Source organism: Excalfactoria chinensis, chromosome 2 (genome assembly GCF_039878825.1).
Source record: "Excalfactoria chinensis isolate bCotChi1 chromosome 2, bCotChi1.hap2, whole genome shotgun sequence".
In the NCBI taxonomy this organism is placed as follows: Eukaryota; Metazoa; Chordata; class Aves; order Galliformes; family Phasianidae; genus Excalfactoria; species Excalfactoria chinensis.
In genome coordinates, this window is record NC_092826.1 from 134,825,100 (window position 1) to 134,837,995 (window position 12,896).

General features: G+C 41.2%; 1 protein-coding gene across 5 annotated transcripts in view; it reads right to left on the minus strand.

The window, feature by feature from the left end:
- Window positions 1-12,896, minus strand: part of DPP6 (dipeptidyl peptidase like 6) — a 447,472-nt gene that overhangs the window by 196,984 nt on the left and 237,592 nt on the right. The gene's annotated exons all lie outside the window — the stretch shown is intronic.

A 12,896-nucleotide genomic window follows, 5' to 3' on the forward strand; every position in this document is an offset into this window, starting at 1 on the left:
TTCTATGATTAAGATGGTGATTTAGTTCCATTTTTATATCATGGCTCCAAAAAAATAAAAGAAACGAACAAGATGAAACTCGACAGGATTTCATTGCTCTCTAAAGCCTGAGCAACTGCTGCCTCTGCATTCTTAATACTGACCAGCAGACCTCCCTTGAATTAATGACACTAAATGCCACCACTGGCCCACACAGCATTTCGAATGTGTTTCTTTCTATTTTGCTACCTTTTTTGGCTGTTTTCAGAATAAAAGAGGGAAAATAAATGGCTAGCAAGCTCAGAAAGCGTTTAAGAAGCACTCTCTTTAATACACAAGAAAAGCGACCCTTCAAAGCCCATGCATAAGCACCTCCATAATTGGATGGGTTTTCAAGAGTACTGAGCTTTCAGCATGCAGCAGTCCCCAGTGAAACCAGCAACTGCTCTTGAATGCTCAACAATTTATCACAACTCAACAGTTTCCCCTCAGGGTGTTATTTACTACTGTGTGGTAAACAGAAAGCTACAACATTTGAGAGTGTCATTTTTGGCTGGACTTGTACACCGACATCTATTAGGCTCCCCTGAAACATCCTCAAGTATTTCCACAGGTGTTTTTCTTTCCCCCCTGAATTTTACAAGAAACAGGCCTGAGTTAAATGATTGCTGCACACTTCAGACTCAAATGTCAGGACTGTACCATGCTGGTAAAGGTTACATGAAGTAATGATTAATTAGTCTTTTTTTTCCTCATTGGGGTTTTACTTGTTTGTCAGTAGAAGACAGAAGATGATAGCCTGGCCAAAATATGCATTATCTCCAGTTCTCTAATATCGCCAAGCAGTAGGCAGCAGTTCAATTTGCCAGCAATAATTTATTGTGTAGAGTCAAAATTCTGCAAGCAACCTCTTCTCATCTGTTAATTTCAGCATCTCCCACAGCTATTTGATTTCCTTCCTGGCTTTTCGTGTTAACTGGTCACCTCCTGCCAGATCCCAGCTATAACAGCAAGGCTCTCCAGCTTGCTCAGCGCTCATACAGAAGAGACTTCAGTGCCATCCACATCCATCTGCCCCCGTGGTGGTGTAGGTGATAGCAAATGCTGCATTACTGGTCTGTTGGTTTAAACTAATAGTGTGGCTTAATATGCATTTTTGTGTATTCTCTTTTCCCTTGCCAGACATGAAAGAAAATGGAACAGAGCGACGGATAATATTTGCAAGGACAATTAGAGCAAATGAGTACGCCACTGCCAAGCTTTTTCCAGGCAAACTTAGGTTTCCACTTGGTTGATTTATTCTTGAGTTAGTTGTAACATCCATGATGATAAAAAATATTAACAAAGCTGTTCAACAGTCTTCTGGCTTGGAGCCATGGACTAATCTTCATTTGGTAATTGACGGCTTATAGGATGGAAATAAACTCTATGGAAACTGTCAAGTCAATGAAAAGCAATGAAGTATAAACATCTGAATGTCACCTAAATTCAGCCTCCTTACAGCAACTGTCATCTCTTGTTTTATCATCAGTTGCAGCAATAAAACTAAGTAAAAGTTATGCATTACACCTGATGAGCAGCCAACCACACGTAAAAGCACAGAGCATGTTGTGAATGGCTCAAAGCAAATTAATTCCTTTTTCTGCACAAAAACAATTTCTCCTTGACTGACAATAAGCATTTACTCAAGAAATAGGTAAGTCAAAGAAAAATACTTATGTTCAGTAGATACTCTGGCAGCCTCTAAGTATTTGTGACCAACAATATAAGAACCTGTATAGAACAGGATGAAACGTGATATGGAACATCATTTGAATGCTTATTATTGTTGCCTACAGAGGGACTCCCTAGAGCAAGAACACACATATACAGCTTCCTTACTCTCTCTCATTAAGTGCTTCCAAATACCTCCAGCACATCCATTTTTCTCTGCAGCACTAAACAGAACTTGTGTATTACAGTTGATGGTGCTGCAGCAACTTAGTTGGAGAAAGAGTTCTTACTCAAACTTTTTCCATACAGGTCAAGAGGAAGATGACAAAGAAGCTGATTGGGGAACAAATACAAAGAGAAACAAGCTCTAGTTTCAATGAGAGGACTCAAAAGTAGCCTGAACAACCAGCATCCCACTAGGCTCTGTTTTAGATCATATTTTTAGCCTCAAGTACATGTTATTTCTCAGGTGTATTTTACACAGACTGTTGAGTTAAATACTTTCTATCTTTGCGTGCCAAAAACAGTATATCCAGAATGTACGACTACAGAAGTAGGAGTCAGCCAAGTTCTCTTTTCTTCAGTAAAGCAAAATGAGGAAGGGCTTTCCAACCCCAAATCCCAAATTGGGATATTAACTGGGAACTGAAAATATCTCTACTTGTGTCATAAATCAAAACAAAACGTTTCAATTTTCAGGTATTTAAATCCACAAGAACAGGGGGAAAAAAAGGTAAGGAAGCACATTCTGGCTGCAGAAAACAACGTTTAGAACAATGATCTTTCTTTGGTAAGCTTTCTCCATCCTCTCATATATGAATTTACATCCTTTTTGATTACCCCGGTTGATGCAAATACTCAAATTTTTTAATGTGACCATTTAATTTTTTAAGCAAATTTACATTTATGGTCCAACCACGTTCAGTGTGAAGACTGGAAAATCTCCCAAAATATTTAGAGTTAGGAGTTTTAGTGGAAATAGCTCTTCATGGATGGACCGTGTTTTACAGCAAAAAAACCCAACACATCGTAATTTCAAACACCTCTAACAAACAGAAAGGCCCTGTCCACTTGAACAACTGGGCTCAGGCTATCGATCACTGCAGTCTTTCTGGAACTCACACCAGGCTACTGAAAAACTGCTCTCTTCTGGCATGAGACACAGTACGACTATTTATTTATGGACCCAACCACACGCTAACTGGCCAAAGTTCTTAAATTCAAAAGAAACTAGAGGAATCTCTAGGAACCTACAGAAATGCCTGAGAAAAATACCAGCCATCATAGGGGCAGGAGACCTGCAGTCCTGGTCTCCATGAGCATTCCAGTCATGTCCCACCTCCAGGTCAGGAGCAGACTCACGTGAACAGTATTTCGCCACATACAAGAGGATGTGAGTTAACAGATGCTCCAATAAATCTTCTGAAGCAACTGATGAAGAGACCTGCAACCTTGAACCAGAGTGCTAATGTGGCCTGATTTATGTTGTGGTCCTAAGCTCAAAGTGCGTTTCTGTAAGAGAAATTTGATTTCTTAAGGAAGTATTTTTCCCGGCCATGTGAGAAAAACACAGAGAAGAGACATGTAAAATATTCAGTTCTTTCTATGATAAAAGCCACATGAAAATAGAATAGGTTGCTTGAAATAAAACTGCTACTTACATCTTGTTTGCACTTGCAGGGTTAAAGCCTCAGTTTGCTACAGGGTACTGGGTAGTGTACCTAAGGGATATGCCCATCCTTAACTCTTTTGGCAGCCCTTCTCTGCAAGAAACACCAGGGACAAAACAACAGAGCTGTGCATGGACTGGAGACCAGTCTGCCTAATAAACACTGTTCCTTTTTGGTTGGCCTCCTCCCCTTGCCAAGTATATACGGTGGAGGGAGACGCACAGATAGTGGTATAGACCAAGAGAGGAGAAGGGCGTGCTGAGATTCACTGCTACATCGATGTTAGGGGGCTGAGAACAGGATGAAATCAGCAACTGCAGCATAAAGGAAAAGGCAATCTCTTCACTTAGTATCAACCTTAAAATCTCAAAGATGTTGTAGGAAGAAAGATAAAATTTCTTGGCTAAATAACTCCTTAAATTTTCCCGATCCTTACATTCCCAAACTGTCCTTTGATTTACCTGCCCCGTTTGAGTGCAAGAATAAAATGTAATCATAACATGATTTGCAACAGCCATGTCAAGCATCAATATAATCCGTGTAAAGCCATGTATTACACTTTACAAGGGACAGAACACAGAAAATAATTCAATTCAATGTAACTGAATGCTCTGCAGACTAATTTCACCAAGATTAATCTCAAAAAGTCATTACATTCAATAGATTGGCATTCTCAGCAACGTTTGTAAATGGCCTTTAGCATTAGACATACTGGGACATTAGAATATGAAAAAGAAGGCTGTTACTATTCTTAGATTCTACTAGTGTCTGGATTGGTTCAGTAACAGAAGCATGATTAAATACACATTTTCCATAGCACAGAATCATAGAATGGCTTAGGTTGGAAGGGACCTCAAGGATCATGAAGCTCCAACCCCCCTGCCACATGCAGGGCTACCAACCTTCAACATTTAATACCAGACCAGGCTGCCCAGGGCCCCATCCAACCTGGCCTTGAAAACCTCCAGGGACGGGGCATCCACAGCCTCTCTGGGCAGCCTGTGCCAGCACCTCACCACTCTCTTGGTAAAGAACTTCCCCCAACATCCAACCTAAATCTTCCCTCCTTCAAACTTAAATCATTTCCCCTTGTCCTGCTATTATCTACCCTGTCAAAGAGTCGGCTCCCCTCCTGTTTATAGTTTCCCTTTAGGTTTTGGAAGGCTGCAATGAGGTCACCTCACAGCAAACAGAAGAAGATAATACTACACTTAGGGCAGAAATTGAAATTCAAGAAATATTTTAAAAATTGCTCCCACCTTGAGCAATTCCTTTAATTCAATGCCACAACGTCTCAAAACAATAAAGAACCTGAAGTTTTTTGCTTACTACCTCCCTCAAGTTACATCATCTACACTGCAGTTAGTTTTACACAGCTAGTAAATGATTACCGGTCTCTTCCTTCTCTCATTTTAATATGGGTTATTTGGCCACAAGATTTCCCTCTCTAAGTCCTTGAGTTTCTCTCTACAAGGAGTCAAAAAATGCTGCATATGCATTAAAAAAAACCACTTGCTTGCTCCTTGTCATGTAAACGGAAAGATCAAAGTGCCAGGCTGTCAGTGTACTCAAGGCTGGTTACAACTTAATGTAACGTGCATTAAATTTTACAGCTATATGAAGATGAAATAGCAACCCCCCTTAAACTCTGCATGAAAAGAGCTGAGAGGTTGGTTGGTGTGTAATTAAGCTAAATTAAAGACCCAAAACATACACCAAATAATATGCTACTGTATACATTACCGCCCCATCCCCCCCCAATTACATGTTTATTATGATATCTTTGACAAGCTAAATTAGCAATAAGTTAATGTCTACGTTGTGGATTCACTGTTGAAAATAATATACTACAACTAAGCCTTAAATATCTGCTACAAACATAAGTGAAGGTAATGGAGTCAAAAACTGCAGACTAATTGCTTCTGTTGAAGGCTTATTATCTCTCCAATTTCAAGCTCAGCAGCAGTTCAGCAGTAATACAAGCTACTTTCATCAAGGCACTGTCAGCCTTTAGATGAAATTCATTTTTAGTTCTGTCTCTGTTAGTTTTATAAATAACAAAAACAACAGTCATTTGCTTTTCAGGCTGACAAAGGTAAGGAGATAAACAGGAGGGTTAATGAAAAACAAAACACAATACAACAACCAACAGTTGAGTCCTGAGACACAGAGATTGCCTTGTTTCTTCTCCAGCCTCTCCCTGGAGACATGGCCATGATTCAAGGGTGTTGAACATGAGAAGATCTCAAAACTGAGTCCTTGTTATGCACCTGTGACCAGCTGTTACTCAGCGGGCTAGGACAAATTCCACTCTGAGAAATGCTCTGTCTGCAGTTTCCAACTGCACTGCTAGACCAATGCCATACATCATCCAGCACACACAACCAGAGGTTCTCTTATCAAAAAAGCTTTAGCACAGCAGCACTATCAGGACACCCAAGGATGGGTTATATGAGCAAGAATGAGGAAAGTAGAGCCCTTTTCCTGTGCAAGAAGTCTTGTTCCTTCAGGAATCTTCTCTTCTGGAAAAAACCAGCTCCTGTTTCCTTCCCACCACACACTCCCATGTGATGAAATGGAAGGCAGAGGCTTCAGTTACTACCCTATTAAGTAGTATGTCCAACATGATTGGCGTACCAAGGACCATCACCCTAACCCTACATAACATGACTCTCTAATCTTCCTCCTGCTTCACTGCTGCTGCCATCACCTCCCTGTAGGATGTGCCACTAATTGTTATAAACCCTCCCAGCAACTTCCTCCACAACATCCACAACTTTTTTCAAACACTTTGTGCCTACAAGTAACATGTTCTCTACTTCACCCATGGCTTGTAGGCTTTAGCCTTGACTCACAGTCTCAGCCTGACTTACAGAAAGAGATGTTCCATCAGCCCACAGACCCTGAACTGCAGCCTGCTTCCCTCGCCCATCCGCATTCCTCTTCTGAAAGGTTTTGTTCTTATTCTCAACCACACACATCTCTGGCTTATCATTATCCCTTTACTCTCCCATTTCATCTCTATGGGCTCCTAATTATACCACAGTATTCCTACTGAAGAAAAAAAATAGTAATCAAATTACTCCTCCTCAGAAAAGGTCTTGCTGTATTATACAAGAGAGAGCTGAAAGATCTGTATCTTACCTCCAAGTCGAGAATTGCTTCAGGTTCCCAAAATATTAGAATCAGATGCAATCCCAAAATTCTTTATATTTGCTCTCTTTCATTTGCAAGCCTGCTTGTAACTATTCAGGTCCTGCTAGGATTTATCTTTATTCTTGATCTCTTCCAGCTGAAATTCTTACTCATATCTGATGCTTCAAAATGAGTTCTACTTTCAAGACTGCTCCTATGACTCTTACCACACTCTCTTTAAACGTCAAGGAGTGCATCTGCAGCAGGAACGCTAAGTCAGGGCTAGAAGCAGTGATTGAGCACCTGGTGGGAAGGGAGGGCCAACCCAGGAGAGCTCAGCTACATGCAGTGCACCTGAGTGACCAGAAGGAGTGGAGCCAGGACTCCTCACTCTCTGCAGCCTAGGATCTTCCTGCTCTGCTGTTGCTATCCTTTCTATCACGTTATAGCATCTCTCTAACATCTCAAGTACTCACTTGTGCAGCCTGAGCAACAGACAGAAGCTGCTGACTGCCACCATGGCCTTAAGTCTAACACACCTGCTCAGAGCCATAAAGGAAGTCTGCAGCACAACAAACACTAAATCCTGTTCTCTGATCACTGTACCATCCCTCACAGCCACCTGATAACCCCATTCAGTCTTGGCTCTTTAATCAGAAATTGATATTAACTCCGCCTTCTGTTCATGATCACTTTCAAATATAGTTCCCTCTCCAAAGTTGTGTTCTAAAAAGGCTTCGAAGTCTTGCTGAAAGTGCTCCCTTCTCTCACTTTTGCAATCTGTGCTTCTCCATATCTGAAGCGGCCCTTTGAAGAAGAAGTGAGCTCAGCTTTCCTGTTGTGTTGCTGCCAACAATTCACCCTTCTCCATATCTACTTCACCTATTTAGATCTCACTTTACAATCAGGGAAGGAAGATGAAAGGACAAAAGACAGTATGAAAAAAAATATAAAAAAAAGAAAAAGAAAAATAGAAGGGACCAAAAAACAAATGGCTGGAATACAAACCATACAGAATTAAGTACATAAATAATAAATACAATTGTAGTCTACATCATCTAACAAAAACTACCCTTTTCTCACATCATCCAAAGTGACCACGATTCGTGACAGTGTAACGCATTATAAAGTCATAAGGAAGCTTTATTAAAGGCATGAAAACTGAAAGGAAGTAAAAATGAAATGACTGTAGCAAAGAATAGCACTGATAATGGTCCACAACTGAACTGAAGCATGGGATGGTCTACGGTAAGAGTTGGAAAACAATAGAAGCTTTTTCTTGTTTAGTTCAATCCCAGTCTCCTAAGATCCAGATAAATGAAACAACTTCAGAGACAAATTCTTCTGTCTTGACCCATCAGCAAAAGAAAGACTTAATGAGAAAGACTGCAACATAAGATATCATAGAACCACAAAACTGTTTGATTTGGTAGAGACCCTTGAAGGTCATCTAGTTTAACTCCCCCGTAATAAACAGGGACATCTCTATATAAGGAATGGAGGGAGCAGCACTCCACCAGTATTGATACAAGGACAAGTGGTTGAGCACATCCTATGGGCAGTTTCCGCTTGATCTGTCAAGCTGTAGCTACAGTTCACAGTTTACACAATCTCAAGCATCCAATGGAATGCTTCAATCCTTTGCTCATCACACCTATAGCTCAACAGCCACAATGCAATGTTGACACATCCGAAGCCTTCCAGAAGAACTTCTGTTTCAATACTGAACACGAGAAAAGCTCTTCCAGCCTTCTCCTTCTGAGATGCTACCATTATGCCAAACATGTCCCTTCTCCCCATTTCTCAGCTGCCTGCATTCCTCATAGAAAATTAATGGCTTGAAAAGACTGCCAATGTGATGCAATTTCATGTTCTTGAATACAGTGTTCTCTGGAGCACAATTACGGAAATTTAATCTCATGAGAAACAGAGCAGATATCATTAACGGAATGAAATACAAATGATCTCAAAAACTTCCTGAAGAAAACCTCTGTTGAGTCTACAATAAGATACGTAATTTACGGAATTGTTATCAGAAAACAACGGTGTTGTTTCATATCAACAAAATTAGGTCTTAAAAAAATTATGCACTTCAACATCTAACACTAAACACTTCCATTAAAACAAACAAACAAAGCCCAACAACTTGGTTTTCCATGGAAGTCACGAGTTCAGTTTCACCTCTTTCTTTTCTCTTTGCCAGACACCTTCTGCAAGTGGACACTGCTCTGTGATTTCTACACAGCTGTAATAGTCAAAGCCAGAATACTGCAGCAAATCAGCAAGAAAGACTTATTTTCATGAGCAGGGACTCACCCTTGGGATAATGACAGCTTTCAATTCTAGCCAAGAACGAAGGAATTTTGCTATCACAAGTCACTGAGATAATATGCTAAATTAGCTTATCTCCTGGGAGATTTACTCCCACCTGTTCAACAGCCCCAGGCCAAGCTTCTTCCTGCCCACTGTTGAATCTAGGTAGCACAGAGGTATGTCACAGCACTCCTCAATTATTCTCCATGGATTTTATGCCACTGAGGTGCTGCAGTGGGGACTGTGACTATGCCACTTAATGGCACCATAAATCAGAGCTCTCTTGTAATGCTTCTGGGGCTTGGTTTGCTTCTGAACACAAACTTAGAATGCAATATCTCAACCCCTCCACAGAGGATTCACCATTGGCTCTTTTTGATCTAGCATATGCTGGAGATGCTACTAAAAAATGGAAGGGTAAAGTCCCTTCCCTATTTCAACAGATAAAATTCAGTTATAATATGCACCTGAACCTACGCCTGCACAGCGTGCTTTCAAAGTGGAGAGATCCTGCACTCTTTGGAGCCGATTTCACATGATGTAAGGAGGCTTTAAATTCACAATCAGGATTATTGCAGCCTTTCAATAAAGCCTGAACTAACCACGATACTGGGCACCCAGATACACTGATTTGTTGGACAGACATCAGATGAAAAAATCAGATCTGAAATGACTTAAGTCACGCCTCACTTGCTTCCTTTTGGATGTAGCTAAATGAAAAGGCGCTGCTCAATCAATAGCTGACATCCACACTGGTCTAGAACTGGCTTGAAATAACTCCCTCTTGAAGATCTGTATAATACAAGCTTTTGGGCCTCAATAGCACTTTTTTCACCCTCACGGTTCCACACAACTTCCTAATGTAAGCATAATCGTATCTTTTGAGTTTAATCTACTCTGGGAATGAGATGGACTTAGATCCCAATGGTTGGAGCTATTTATGACCTTGAAGGAAGAGAACGGCACACACAGGGATGGACTCCCTTTGCTACCACAATTCCAGAATGACCTAAATTATAACTATCTATCTACGGAAAAAGGCTGCACAAAGTGCACTTCTTGTCCTATTTGGACAGGCTTTAGCACAGTATATTGGATACTTCAACTGTACTCACTTTGCAATGTACTACAGGCTATTTCTGTGAAGTACAGAGTGGCAGGAGAACATTAAGAGCATGAAAAATTCATCTCTCCATCCTCTTATCCCTGAGCCTGGCCTACGTTTTCCAAGGCAAATGTGTTCTCTCCCCATTTGAAAGCACCGATCATTTGGATTTTCACCTGTTCTGTAAGGTTCAAAATTGATTATCTTAATGACAGTTAATAGCCAGAACTCTTCTATTGATCTGATGTTACTCCTCCGCAGAGCCCACTTCAATAACAGGCAGTCATTGAGCTATTTTGGCTCCTTACTTAATATTTGGCCTTGTCCACAGAGCTGCAAGCAAACAATCATCAACAATGTAGTCTAGGACATGAGCATATTCTGGCGCAGGTTACTGCTCCCTCCAAGTCTATGACAGTTCTGTGTAGGAAAAGAAATGGGAACAGTATTTTATTACGAGTGTTATTAACCAATGATCCCTTGAATATGTTTTATAAAAGGTGAATGCACCATTGAAAGAAGGCCAGCTAACAGTTCCCAAAACTGAGACCAAGATCCATCAGTCCTCTCCAGATGATGCCAAGACTATTAGTGCCTTCAGGGTTTTCTAGGGACTTCAGAGCACTTGATAGAGCAGAAAGCCAAATGTAATCACTGCACAATGCACTGCATCCATCTCCAACCATTCAAACAAGAATACCTCAGCTGTGGCAAAAACATTAAAGCATACAGGGGTGGTTGTATCCAACTTACATCTTGAGCAGACAATCCCAATATGACTGCAGGAGACCTGATTACACATCTTACAGGATGTTTTCGGCTCGTGATGCCCAAAAGACTTGAAGTTCAGCACCGTGAAATTGAAAGGCATGGAGACAAATGATTAAAATTCCAGATAGTTTAACTGGCTTGCAGGTGGGCAGCGTTGCTTATCAGGAGGAAACTACAGAAATGCTTTTCTCTAACAAAGGGAAGAAAAGGATGCTTATTCCCTGGCTTCAAGCAGGTTAGACAGTGCATTGCTTACATCCATATCTTAATAATCTTCTATCGCTGTGTTTGCAAATCTCAGGGCAGAGCCTTCATTTCTGCACAAACGCATGGCTCCAAATTAAATGTTTAATTTATGCCCACAGCACTTCTGCAGATGTTCTTTAAACATTTCCCACCCTGTTCCTACAGCATCTTTTGCACCCAGTTTCTGCTTGGGTTAACATGGTAGGATACAACCAACGTGCTATTTGCCTGCCTCTGTATCCCAAGGATGTCACAGCGAGGGACACTGAAAAGGGATGGTCACAATCTCTCTATGACAGCAGCAGCTGCTTCTGAAGCCTCGGTCCTCTACAGACCAGCACTTTGTGTCTGATTTTCTCCCAAAGACATATTTCAATTTCTTGACCATTTTTATGCAAGAAAAGAACCTTGGCAATCCTTGAAACACAGAAGGCAATTTTCGGCTGGAAATAGAATTTGGATAGAGCCTTTTTTTAGTTATGAACTGTTTCAAATAGAATAAAGGTTTAGATCTGTGCTTGGTGTTAGAAGATGAAAGTGCACAGAAATCAATGGACACAGATTAGATTCAACATCCCACTGTAAAAACCATTTTACTAACAACATACTTAGGAAAGGAAGAAAGATGTATAGGAGCGAGCAAAGTGCAAAGTCGCTTGTAGACCCAAACATTAATATTCATCAATATCACTGATATTTATATATGCCTGATAGCTCTATTTCATGTTCAAGCTGGAACAGAGCTGAGAGAGTATGTACTTTCAGACTATTTAAGAATACCGTATGGGTATAATTGCGACTCAATCACTTATAAAATGCATCCAGTCAACATTCTGAGTAATACTAGGGATCCTTTCTGGGCATTTTATACTTCACAGAGGAAGTGTGAAGCAGCAAAGCAGTGGCAAACCAGCATAAAGATGGCATTTGGCAGGTAACACCACTTGCAATAAAAGCTGTGCTCCTTTATAAAGGGCGACCAACCCGTGCTCCTTGAGTTACCAAACCTGACACTTCTACTCGGTTTGCAGAAGCCCTCTTTGTTCAGCAAAGGCTGCCGTGCACCCCTTCCTCCCAGAAACACAGCCAGACTGACTGCAAGGAGCAGCACACAGAGATCAGTATTCCAGTAGCAGTGGGGCTCAGCAGAGGTGAGATCAGTTAGAGCCACTGTTTCTTCACCCTCCGTACCAAAGTTGTTTTCCTCTTGTTTCAACAGAGCCCTCGAGCCTGCCTTGACCATTAGTGAAATGTCACCGTGCCAATGGAGAATTTATGATGCTGCTTGTGCTTTGAGGGTGCCCTAGGAATTCCCACGCTTTTCCTTTTGTTATTTCCCTAAGAAGATCAAGTCCAAAAACCACACACATATATAACCGATGTGTGAGGCTTTCAGCCCACGAAGTCAGGAGGAACTATTTTAAGAATTAATTTGAGCCCTGAGAGATCTGTTTAAATTATCCTCCCGTGCTGTCCTAACCAAAGAGGAGAGCAGAGAACTTTCAGTGTTTGGGGAAGGACGATGGGGAGACACGGATGCTCTGTGCTCCCGCAGGCAGTGCGGGGACACTGGGACTCCAAAGCACCTTTGCTGTCCCTTGTGTTACCACCTCTAACCGTATCTGCCATTTACAGCTGAGGATGCGTCCCTTTTCTTTTTTCCCTGCTGTTTTCTTCTTGTTTTGACAGGGAAAGTTTAGACTTCATCCTGTCTGGGTTAAGTGCCGTTAAATAGAAATGCTCACATAAAAAATATAATCCAACCCCAGACAAACAGGCATGGCAGAGGAAATTAGGTCTTTAACTTTTCCACCACTATAGAAACACAAAGGGCACCTAATATAAGCCAGAAAAAAAGACTTCAGTTCAGATACGGTGTAAGCACTGCAGTTCTCCATCAGGTCCATAGGAGCTGTACCTCCTCATGGCCCTCCATCACTGACAGCACATGCTGTCCCCTGGGG